At 42.3% G+C, this 12,686-nt stretch overlaps 1 non-coding gene across 1 annotated transcript; it reads left to right on the top strand.

Annotated features, from left to right (window-relative positions):
* The first annotated feature begins 10,240 nt into the window (after nt 1–10,240).
* On the top strand, nt 10,241–10,378 carry LOC119937024. The gene has a single exon (XR_005453905.1). It is a non-coding gene; the product is annotated as a small nucleolar RNA SNORA7 (small nucleolar RNA).
* The last annotated feature ends 2,308 nt before the right edge of the window (nt 10,379–12,686 follow it).

Genomic DNA, 12,686 nt, shown 5'->3' with positions numbered 1-12,686 from the left:
AATTAAAGCTAGACGCAAATCATTAACAAAATAAATAGAATACTAAATCTGTACAAGTAAAATAAATAGAGTAATAAATCTGTACAAACATATATACAGGTGCTGTGGGGAGGGGAAGGAGGTTGGGCGGGAGGGATGGGGAGTAGGAGAGGAAAAAGAGGTCTCAGTCTGGGAAGGCCTCCCAGAGGAGGTGAGCTTTCAGTAGGGCTTTGAAGGGAGGAAGAAAGCTAGCTTGGCGGATGGGCGGAGGGAGGGCATTCCAGGCCAGGGGGAGGACGTGGGCCAGGGGTCGACGGTGGGACAGGTGAGAACGAGGAACAGTGAGGAGGTTAGTGGCAGAGGAGTGGAGGGTGTGGGCTGGGTTGTGGGTTCTAAGCCTGGCTTCGCCAGTCATCAGCTGTGTGACTTTGGGCTAGTCACTTAACTTCTCTGTGCCTCAGTTCCAGCGTGGCTCAATGGAAAGAGCACACGCTTGGGAGTCAGAGGTCATGAGTTTTTAGATTGTGAGCCCACTGTTGGGTAGGGACTGTCTCTATATGTTGCCAATTTGTACTTCCCAAGCGCTTAGTACAGTGCTCTGCACGTAGTAAGCGCTCAATAAATATGATTGATGATGATGATGATGAGTTCAAATCCCGACTCCACCACTTGTCAGCTATGTGACTTTGGGCAAGTCACTTAACTTCTCTGTGCCTCAGTTCCCCCATCTGTAAAATGGGGATTAAGACTGTGAGCCCCATGTGGGACAACATGATCATCTTGTATCCTCCCCAGCACTTAGAACAATGCTTTGCACATAGTAGGCACTTGACAAATGCCATCATTATTATTATTATTACCCCAGCTCTTAGAACAGGCTTGGCATGTAGTAAGCATTTAAAAAATACCATCATTGTTATTATTTTTATTCTCTATGTCTCAGTTACCTCATCTGTAAAATGGGGATTAAGAGTATGAACCTCATGTCTGACAACCTGATTACTTTATATCTATCGTAGTGCTTGGAACAGTGCTTTGCACATAGTAAGCACTTAACAAATACCATTATTATTATTATTATTATATATATTATATTATATATTATTATTATTATTATTATTATTATTATTATTATAATGGGTTGTAATTTCAGATGTACCAAAGCATCATGTCCCAGTATAAAGAACACAGGCCTGAGAGTCAGAGTACCTAGATTCTAATCTTGGCTCTGTCACCTATCTTCTGTGTGACCTTAGACAACTCACTTAACTTCTCTGTTCCTCAGTTTCCTCATCTGTAAAATGGGGATTCAATTCTTGTTCTCTTTCTTACTTAGATTGTGAGCCCATGTGAGACATGGACTGTGTCCCACCTAATTATCTTGAATCTACCCCAGCACTTAGTACCGTGCTTTGCACATAGTAAGGCCTTCCCAGACTGAGCCCCTTCCTTCCTCTACCCCTCCTCCCCCTCCCCATCTCCCCGTCTTACCTCCTTCCCCTCCCCAGAGCACCTGTATATATGTATATATGTTTGTACGTATTTATTACTCTATTTATTTATTTATTTATTTTATTTGTACATATTTATTCTATTTATTTTATTTTGTTAATATGTTTTGTTTTGTTGTCTGTCTCCCCCTTCTAGACTGTGAGCCCACTGTTGGGTAGGGACCGTCTCTATATGCTGCCAACTTGTACTTCCCAAGCGCTTAGTACAGTGCTCTGCACACAGTAAGCGCTCAATAAATACGATTGAATGAATGAATGAAATGAATGAACAAAAGCCATTATCATTAGTGGAATTGGTCACTGGAAAGAATTTAGACTTCAACATTGAACAAACACCCATTCTGTTTCTTTGTTTAATCACCAAAAGGCTTCTTAAAAAGTTTCATGTGACATGAAAATTGACTTAGCAAACTCTTCCTGAAGCCAAGCAATCTAAAATTTCATGCTATAATAAGGAGCCAAATAGATTTTTCAGGCTCTTTCCCTCAAGTGGGAGGTTCTTTTCAGCAGACTTGTTACAATGACTGAATTCTGTACTTTAAAATTAATCTTCCATCTACCCCTGTGACCTCAAATCAACAACAACAGCTTGGGGGGATTCTCTAGAGATCATTTACATTTCTTTTTCACCAACTCTTCATAAAACTTTCCCAAACTTTCAAGGGCAGAGTTATAAAAGCACGTCATGAAGGGTAGATCCCAGAAGGCCTAGAAGTAACTCCAATTCTATATGACTACAGGGCCTAGGACTTCAACATTTCTATTTCTAATTCTACATTCAATCTGAGAAACAACAGATCTAAAAGAAAATTCCATTTGCATAACCAAATCCCTCATTGTAATCGCTTTAGGATCTTGAGGACTTTCTCAAGCCAGCCAAATTAGTTCAAAATCTGCCAGGATTCTGCTGTGTTAATGGATTTAAATGCTCTTGTAATATCTGCAAATACAATTTGAAGGTCTCAGACTTGCTCTCTTTACTTCACTATATCTTTGAATGCAATAATGACTTCTTTGAAAGTAGGAGCCAAAGCCAATCTTTCCTATTTTAGGAAACAGTGTGGCCTAGTGGAAAGAGCATAGACCTGGGCATCAGAGGATCTGAGTTCTAATGTGGGCTCTGCCACTTATCTGCTTTGTGACCTTAGGCAAGTCATTTAATTTTTTCTGTTCCTCAATTTCCTCAATTGTAAAATAGGGATTCAAAGCCTGTTCTTCCTCTGACTTAGACAGTGAGCCCTATGAGGGACAGGGACTGTGTCTGACCTGAATGATTTGTACCTATCCCAGTCCTTAGAACAGTGCTTAACATATAGTAAGTGGTTAACAAATACACTAAAACTCAATAAATGCCATTGATTTATTGATTGATTAATGGAGAAATCTAGTCTTCAGCCATGCAGCAGTAGCCCACAATAGTAGCCATGAATTGTAGGATCCAGGATTATTCTCTAATTGTCTTGGTCAATAATCCAGAACAAAATGAAAGTAATTTTTTTTATTAACAGAAACCACTTGATTCTGTGGGTAAAGAGTAACTCAGTTCATAGTGATGTCAAAGAGTAGTGTTGCCCATTCCATCTTACCTTCCTTATCTTCTTCCCATCTAAACCCTGTCCTCCCTGTGACTTTCCCATTACTGTAAATGGCACCACCGTCCTTCCTCTCACAAGCCCCTAACTTTGGTGCTATCCTTGACTTCTCTCTCTCATTCAACCCACATATTCAATCCATCACTAAATTCTGTCAGTTTCACCTTGACAACATTGCTAAACTCCACCCTTTCCTCTCCATCCAAACTGCTATAATAATAATAATGGCATTTGTTAAGCACTCACACGGCACTGTTCTAAGCACTGAGGGGGATACAAGGTGATCAGGTTGTCCCACGTGAGGATCACAGTCTTCAACACCATTTTACAGATGAGGTAACTGAGGCTCAGAGAAGTGAAGGGACTAGCCCAAGGTCACACAGCAGACATGTGGCAGAGCTGGAATTCAAACCCATGATCTCTGACTCCAAAGCCTGGGCTTTTTCCAGTGAGCTGCCGCTGAGCTGCTTTTCTACTGCTGCTTATTTAAATACAATCACTCATTTTAGCCCACCTGGATTACTGCATTGACCTTCTTGCTGATTGCCCAGTCTCCTGTCTCTCCTCACTCGAGTCCATACTTCAGTTTGCTTCACGGATCATTTTTCTACAGAAACATTCAGGACATGTCACTCCTCTCCTCAAAAAACTCCAGTGGTTGCCCATCCACCTCTGTATGAAACAAAACTCCTCACCATTGGCTTTGAAGCAGTCCACCACCTTGTATCCTCCTACCTCACCTTGCTAGTCTCCTTCTACAACCCAGCCCTCACACTTCACTCCTCTAGTGCTAACCTTCTCATTGTGCCTTGGTCTCACCTGTCTCACTGCTGATCCCTGGCCCACAACCTGACTCTGGTCTTGAATGCCCTCCCTCTTCAAATCTGACAGACAATTATTCTCCCTTTCTTCAGAGATTTCTTGAAGGCACATCTTCTCCAAGAGGCCTTCCCAGACTAAGCACCCCCTTTTCCTCTTCTCCTACTCCCTTCTGTGTTGCACCAACGTGCTCCCGTTGTTCTTCCCCCCTCCCAGCCCCATAACACTTCTGTACATATCTGTAATTCATTATTTGTATTAATGCCTGTCTCCCCCCTGTAGACTGTAAGCTCATAGTGGGCAGAGAATGTGTCTGTTTATTGTTGTACCGTACTTTCCCAAGTACATTCATTCATTCATTCAATTATATTTATTGAGCCCTTACCGTGTGCAGAGCACTGTACTAAGCACTTGGGAAGTACAAGTTGGCAACATAATACATAGTGACATAATAACATATGTAATAACATAGTACAGTGCTCTGCACACAGTAAGTGCTCAATAAATATGATTGAATGAATGAATGTTGCCATTTATTAGTGAGGGTAAGGAATCAATGCTCCATAGATACAATTCCATCTACTTTTTAATAGCTGCCAACAAAATAATTTCAGTAGGCCTGCTTGACCTTGATCACCAACTTTAGAGAGGACAGCGGTAGTCCTTGTACTTTCTGAGTACCGACTTAGTTAATTCATTTAATTGTATTTATTGAGAGCTTACAGTGTGCAGAGCACTGTACTAAGCACTTAATGCACTGTACTAAGTGCTCAAGAAGTACAAAATGAACAAGTCACACATTCCCTGCCGAAAATGAACTTAAACGATTTCATCATCATTGAATCTAGAGTGTTTATTTCAGGGCTTGACTTTCATCTCCTGGGGACATCTAATAGATTTATGTATTATTAAAGTTTATGATATGACCTCCATTTTCCTGATATTTATAATTTTAGTTAAGAATTTCCACCTCTATTCTTTCCAAAAGTGAATAATAATATTAATAATAATGATAATAATAGTGTGTGTTAAACCCTAATTCCCAAGAACTGTACTTAGTTTGGTGTAGATTCAAGCTAATAAGGTCAGACACATTCTCTGGCCAAAATGGGGCTCACAGTCTAAAAGGGAGGGAGAACTGGTAATTAATCACATTTTACAGGTGAGAAAACTGAATCCCAGAGAAGTTAAATAAGTTGTCAAGATCACACAAGAGAATCATCTATGAGACCTGAGGGTGCTTGATGAGTCAATAAGAGAAAGGTGCTTAGATTTTTCAGTTTACACCTTTGATTGAATCAACCAATTAATCATTATAGTTTATTGAGTGCCTTCTGTGCACAGTGCCCCATATTAAACACTTGGGAGAATGCAATTGAGGTTAAAAAAAATATGGTTCCTGTCTCCAGTAGCTTATAATCTAACAGAATGGATGGGGAGAGACAAACTGTATGTAGCCCATGGGAGCCAGAGGGAAAGCCTGCTCCAACCCCACGGGGAGTCTATGAGCCTCTGCTGTAGAAGGGGAACATGTCTACCAACTCTATTATATTGTAATAATAATGATAATAATTATTATTATGGTTCTTGTTAAGCATTTACTATATGCCAACCACTGTTCTAAGTGCTGAGTCAAGCACAAGATAAACAGGATGGACACAGCCTCTGACCCACATGGGACTTACGGTCTAAAGGGGAGGGAAAATAGATACTTAATCATCATTTTACAGCAGAGGTAAGTGAGGCATAGAGAAGTGAAGTGACTTAACCAAGGTCACACATCAGACATGTGGCGGAGCCGGGACTAGAATCCAGGTCCTTCTGATACCCAGGCCCGTGCTCTTTCACTAAGCCACGCTGCTCCCAAGCACTTAGTACAGTGCTCTGCACACAGTAAACACCCAATAAATACAATTGATTGATTGATTGAAATATTGTCAGCCTGGGAGTGGAGTGTTAGCTCCAGCAGAGTGAGTCTTCTGAACTTCAAGATTGCCAGAAAAACCCTGGCTATGAAGGTTGTTGGATGGGGCACAAGGAGCCTGAAGCTCTGTTCCTCTTAACAATAATAATAATAATGATGGCATCTGTTAAGCACTTACTATGTGTGAAGCACTGTTCTAAGCACTGGGGGCATACAAGGTGATCAGGTTGTCCCACATGGGGCTCACAGTCTTAATCCCCATTTTACAGATGAGGGAACTGAGGCACAGAGAAGTTAAGTGACTTGCCCAAGTTCACACAGCAGACATGTGGAGGAGCTGGGATCAGAACCCATGACCTCTGACTCCCAAGCCTGTGCTCTTTTCACTGAGCCACGCTGCTTCTCTTGCCACAGTATCTGACTGGTCTTGTATTTATCGTCGTCTTTGTCCACCATTGTTTCTGCATTTTCATTGTTTCCCCTTTTCTTACAGGTCTATGACCAATGGCCTTATTGAAGCACTTACGACTGCTTGTACTTCCCAAGCGCTTAGTACAGTGCTCTGCACACAGTAAGCGCTCAGTAAATACGATTGATTGATTACGAAGGCCTCTCTCCACTCCCTCATTCTTAAACTGTGAACCCTCCAGTGGACAGGGACCATATCTAAATATCCTGCTTTCCCTGCTTCATCCAGGGCTTTGCACACAGTAGTTGTTTAACAAATACTATTATTGTTACTACTGCAACTGGCAATAGCAAGGTTAAGGTTATAGCAAGCCTTACCTCCTTCCCCTCCCCACAGCACCTGTATATATGTTTGTACAAATTTATTACTCTATTTTACTTGTACATATTTACTATTCTATTTATTTTATTTTGTTAATATGTTTTGTTTTGTTGTCTGTCTTTCCCTTCTAGACTGTGAGCCCACTGTTGGGTAGGGACTGTCTCTATATGTTGCCAACTTGTACTTCCCAAGCGCTTAGTACAGTGCTTTGCACACACTAAGCGCTCAATAAATACGACTGAATGAATGAATTAATGAATGAAGAATGATATGTGAATAAAGAAGTGAATGAATAAGTGAATAATTACACATCCTCAGAATGTTGAGGTAAATAACCGTGCTATTGCCATGAAACTGGTAGCCTGAATATTTTCAGTTTCCTCCACAGAAACAGTCAGTTATGTCACTGGTTATCCTTTCCAGTGAATGATGCTGTGCAGTGACAGTAACAATAATAATAATAATGATGATGGGATTTGTTAAGCGTTTACTATGTGTAAAGCAATGTTCTAAGTGCTGGGGAGGATACAAGGTGGTCGGGTTGTCCCACATGGGGATCACAGTCTTAATCCCCATTTTCCAGATGAGGTAACTGAGGCACAGAGAAGTTAAGTGACTTGCCCAAAGTCACACAGCTGACAAGTGGTGGAGCCGGAATTTGAACCCATAACCTCTGACTCCCAAGCCCGTGCTCTTTCCACTGAGCCATGCTGCAGTACCTTCCAAAAGCAAAGCTACAGATTATAGGATCAGTATGGTGTAATGGATAGAGTACGAACTTGGGAGTCAGAAAGTCATGTGTTCTAATCTTGCCTCTGCCACCTGTCTTCTGGGTGTTCTTGGGCAAGTCATTTCACTTCTTCGTGCCTTACTTACCTCATCTGTCACATGGAGATTGAGACTGTGTGTTCCACTTGGGACTGGGACTGTGTCCAACTTGATTTGCTTGTAACCACCCCAGTGCTTACTTACCAAGTAAGTGCTTAACAAATGCCAGAAATATTACATGGAGAAGAATCATCTTGAGTAGATTTACTCTTTATTTTTGGCCCTTTTTTAGGGGAGCAGCTTTGGTGTGGGCCGGAGGAGCCGGGAACAAAGTGACCAGTGAAGTGGTGATCCAGGGTCTCCAACAGATCCTTCAGCATCTGCCTCTTCACCTTATGCCTGTTTCTTCCTTTTCTGGTCATGCTGATGACAAGATATCTGTAAACTAAACAGAGCATTTGCAGTTCTAGCCGCAGCACAACTTTTTATTTGACCAGAAGCAGTGTGGCCTAGTAGAAAGACCATAGGCCTGGTTATCAGAGGACCTAGAATCTGATTCTAGCTCCATCACTTGTCTGTTGTGTAACCTTGGGCAAGTCACTTGACTCCTCTGTGCCTCAGTTACCTCAACTGTAAAATGGGGATTAATATTGTGAGCTCCATATAGAACAAGGACTATGTCCAACCTGATTAGCTTATATCTATCCCAGTGCTTAGTACAATGACTGGCACATAGTAAATACTTAGCAAATACCATAAAAAGCATGCGAGTGCTCAATAAACACTATCACTACTATTTAAACATTCTTCAGCAATAAGAATCAGCTTCAAGGCTCTTCATCAACTCGCCCCCTCCTACCTCACCTCCCTTCTACCCTTCTACAGCCCAGTCCACACCCTCCACTCCTCTGCCGCTCCTCACTGTCCCTCGTTCTCGCCTGTCCCACCGTCGACCCCCGGCCCACGTCCTCCCCTTAGCCTGGAATGCCCTCCCTCTGCCCATCTGCCAAGCTAGCTCTCTTCCTCCCTTCAAAGCCCTACTGAGGGCTCACCTCCTCCAGGAGGCCTTACCATACTGAGCCCCCTCCTTGCTCTCCCCCTCCTCCCCATCCCCCCCAGCCTTACCTCCTTCCCCTCCCCACAGCACCTGTATATATGTTTGTACATATGTAGTACTCTATTTATTTTACTTGTACATATTTATTACTCTATTTTACTTATACATATTTACTATTCTATTTATTTTATTTTGTTAATATGTTTTGTTTCGTTGTCTGTCTTCCCCTTCTAGACTGTGAGCCCACTGTTGGGTAGGGACCGTCTCTATATGTTGCCAATTTGTACTTCCCAAGTGCTTAGTACAGTGCCCTGCACACAGTAAGCGCTCAATAAATACAAATGAATGAATGAATGAATAATCCTGGCTCTGCTACTTGTATACTATGTGACCTTGGGCAAGCCACTTAACTTCTCTGTGCCTCAGTTCCCTTATCTGTAAAATGGGGATTAAGACTGTGAGCACTACGTGGGACAACCTGATCACCTTGTATCCCCCCAGTGCTTAGAACAGTGCTTCGCACATAGTAAGTGCTTAATAAATACCATTAGTAGTATTATTATTATTATCTGTAAAATGGAGATTAAATCCTACTTCCTCCTATTTAGACCGTAAGGCCCCCTGTAGCATAGGGACTGTGTTTAGTTTGACTAATTTAGAACAGTGCTTGGCACACAGTAATCGCTTAACAAGTAGCAGCGTGGCTCAGTGAGTAGCAGCATGGCTCAGTGGAAAGAGCACGGGCTTGGGAGTCAGAGGTCATGGGTTTGAATCCCAGCTCTGCCATATGTCTGTTGTGTGACCCTGGGCAAGTCACTTCACTTCTCTGAGCCTCAGTTACCTCATCTGTAAAATGGGGATTAAGACTGTGAGCCCCACGTGGGACAACCTGATCACCATGTAGCCCCCCAGCTCTTAGAACAGTGCTTTGCACAGAGTAAGTGCTTAACAAATGCCAACATTATTATTATTATTAAGTTCCTTAATTAATCAATTACCAGTTTTATTATCCTATCTGAATTGAGATAACTACATATTCAGAAAGATAATTAAACGGAAGAGTTTAGGGTCCAGGAACGTGAGCATTTCAGACTTTTTTTCTCCTGTACTAATCTTGAAGAGGCACAAGATCTCAGAGTAGGCCATAAAGTTTCTGGATCGAAGGGCCTAGGGCATCACATCCAAATTAATACATGAACATAACCCTGACATACTGCTTCTCCTGAAGGGAAGTCAATTTTTGAGTGTCCTTACACTAAATCTTTCTCTTTCCCTTGTCTCTGCATGGAAAACAAATAGCCCTGAATAATGTCTGGTCTTTGAGAGGCCCAAGCTTCTAAGGGTAAATACCTCTCCATTTCCTAAAACAAAGTCCTTCTCCCTTGGGATCATATTAATGGAAAACATTTGTCTCTACTAACTAGACTATAAATTCCTGGAGGGCAAGGGGTCATATGTTAGCATGGCTCAGTGGAAAGAGCCCAGGATGGGGAGCCCGAGGTCGTGGGTTCTTCTCTCAGCTCTGCCACTTGTCAGCTGTGTGATCTTGGGCAAGTCACTTAACTTCTCTGGGCCTCAGTTCCCTCATCTGTAAAATGGGGATGAAGACTGTGAGCCTCACGTGGGTTAACCTGATTACCTTGTATCTACCCCAGTGCTTAGAACAGTGCTAGGCACGTAGTAAGAGCTTAACAAATACCAACATTATTATTATTATTATCTTTTATCTCTTCTCATTATTATTATTACAAATAATAATAATTGTTAAGCACCTATTATGTGTCAGGTACTGTTCTATGTTCCCTCTCAGGATAGCACCTGGAGAGTTTCCAGTACTCTACCAGTCTTGGCTACGGAAGGGAGAGTCAAGCAGATGCATACCCATTCCATTTCTAGCTTGGGCAGTGGCTAGGGAGTGGAAGGCAAACTGCTACAAGTTAAAACTCACCTGTGCTGGGCAGCAGTGGCCTAGGAGAGAGTCAAGGCCAGAGACTCAGGTTTACTGCGCAGAAGAAGGCATTGATAAACCACTTTCATACTTTTACCAAGAAAACTCTATGGATATACCACCAGAATGATTGCATTCTGGAAGTGATGGGTCCACAGAGTTGCCATGGGTCGGAAATGACTCGACAGCATAAGACAAGACTGTTCTAAGTTAATGGTGTAGAGAAAGTTCCTGTCCTAAAGGGGCTCAAAGTCTTCTAAGTTGAGGAAACTGAGACACAGAGACGTTAAGTAACTTGCCAAGATCACAGAGCAGGCAAGAGGTGGAGCTGGGATTAGAACTAGGCCACACTGCTTCCGAAATGTGTGCTTCCCTAATGGTAATGGTTGAGGTAGTGGGAGTATTAATAGTATTGATTGATTATCTATTGGGTGTTATGTACTGCACTGTGTACTGTACTAAGTGCTACCATCCTGATCCAAACACATACTATTCTGCCTTGACCATTGCACTGGGTATCCTTCTTGCCTCTCTGCCTCCTGGATAGAGTAGAGGCTGTTGGATTTGGCAAGAAGAAGGTCATTGGTTTCATTAGAGAGGGCAGTTTCCGTGGAGTGAAGGGGCAGAAGTCAGACTGGAGGGTGTCAAGGAGAAAACTGGAGGAGAGGAAGTGGAAATAGTGGGTGTAGACAATTCACTTAAGGAGTTTGAAGAGGAACGGTAGAGGAAGATGGGGCGATAACTGAAGGGAGATGTGGGGTCAAGGGAAGGTTTTTTTTTTTTTAGGTTAGGGGACAAATGTGCATGTTTGAAAGCAGTGGGGAAGAAATGACTGGAAAGCAAACATTTGAAGATGGTGGTCAAGGAAGAAAGAAGGGAGGGGGTAAGTGTGTGGATAAGGTGTGAAGGGATGGGTCAGAGACACAAATAGAGGGGGTCAGTTTTAAGGGGAAGCAACTGATCTCCTCTTTAGATACTTCTGGGAAAAATGGGAGAGTTAAAGAGGGGTTCTCAGGAGGAAGGGACTGGAGAGGAGTGGGGATATTTAAGGGAGATCATGCGTGATAATTTTAATATAATTAATAAAGTTCATGGCCCAGTTATTAGGAGCAAGAGATGTTGGGGGAAGAGAAAAGGGGGGTTGAAGAGGGAGTTAAATGTCTGAAATAACTGGCATGGACAATGGGCACGGGAGTCAATAAGGATAGAGAAATAATGTTGCTAGGCAGAGGAGAGGGCAGAGGTGGTGAAGAGAAGCATTCCCCTTTGCCCAAGGAGTTTACCAGTATCAAGCTCTGCACCCGGTACGTGCTCAATCCCGGCAATAGATGACAGTGACAATGATGGTAAGTTTCAAGCATGGTGGAGTGCAGTAGAAATCATTTAGGTGGACTGATGTGAGTTCAACAGGTGAGTGGCCAGGCTGGGAGGATTAGTGAACTGCATAACTAAACATTGAGCTCGGGTTTGGTTCCTGTTTCTGCTCCTTTTCCCTGATACTTTGGAACAAAGCAAATCTATGTACTAGAAGAGTGGATTTATAGTGTGTTTCTTGATAGTGCCATTGGGAACTGGGTATTTCTGGGGATCAGCAATCATGCCCTTGAGGATGATTAGAGAAGGGCAGCTAATGTGCTGCTACACTGGGCAGGGATTGTCTCTACTTCTTGCTGAATTGTATTTCCCAAGCGTTTAGTACAGTGTTCTGCACAAAGTAAGGGCTCAATAAATACAATTAAATGAATTATAGGCATACTGGTGTCCACTTCCTTCTTTCATGAGTCAGTTGGGTGAATTGGAAACCAAGCATCTACTTGCATAGGTGTTTGGTTTCCAACATATATACATATAGCCATCTTCCATAGTCAAAGATGAGATCACTGATGATGAAGTTCACCACCAAGCCCGCATGTGAATGAAAAGGCCAATCCACTGAAAAGGTGGATCTTCTGTTCCGGCCACATTACCTTTATTTAGTGTAGTGCCTGGTGCTCTTTTATTTTTTCCACCTTGTCTCTCTTTAAGGTGGTTAAGAGGAAAGTATTTTATTTCAAAATTTCTTTTAGAGGATTTTTTTGAACGTTGTCTCCGATAAGAGCAGATTCAAGTTCTGTGTCTCTGGAAAGATTAATGTTTATGTTGTATTCTAGGACTCCCCACAGGACTACTGTCAAACCATTTGTAAATGGTTAAATGATTAACACGATGATGTGGACTTGAGGGCTATCCTGTCTGTGACCTCTTCCTCTATGCTCCAGATCTGAGAATAATCACGGCTAAATCATTTTTGTTACTGAT

The sequence above is a fragment of the Tachyglossus aculeatus genome, chromosome 1 (genome assembly GCF_015852505.1).
Source record: "Tachyglossus aculeatus isolate mTacAcu1 chromosome 1, mTacAcu1.pri, whole genome shotgun sequence".
Classification (NCBI taxonomy): Eukaryota; Metazoa; Chordata; class Mammalia; order Monotremata; family Tachyglossidae; genus Tachyglossus; species Tachyglossus aculeatus.
Note: the sequence above shows the minus strand (reverse complement) of the source record. Positions and strands in the feature narration are given on the sequence as shown.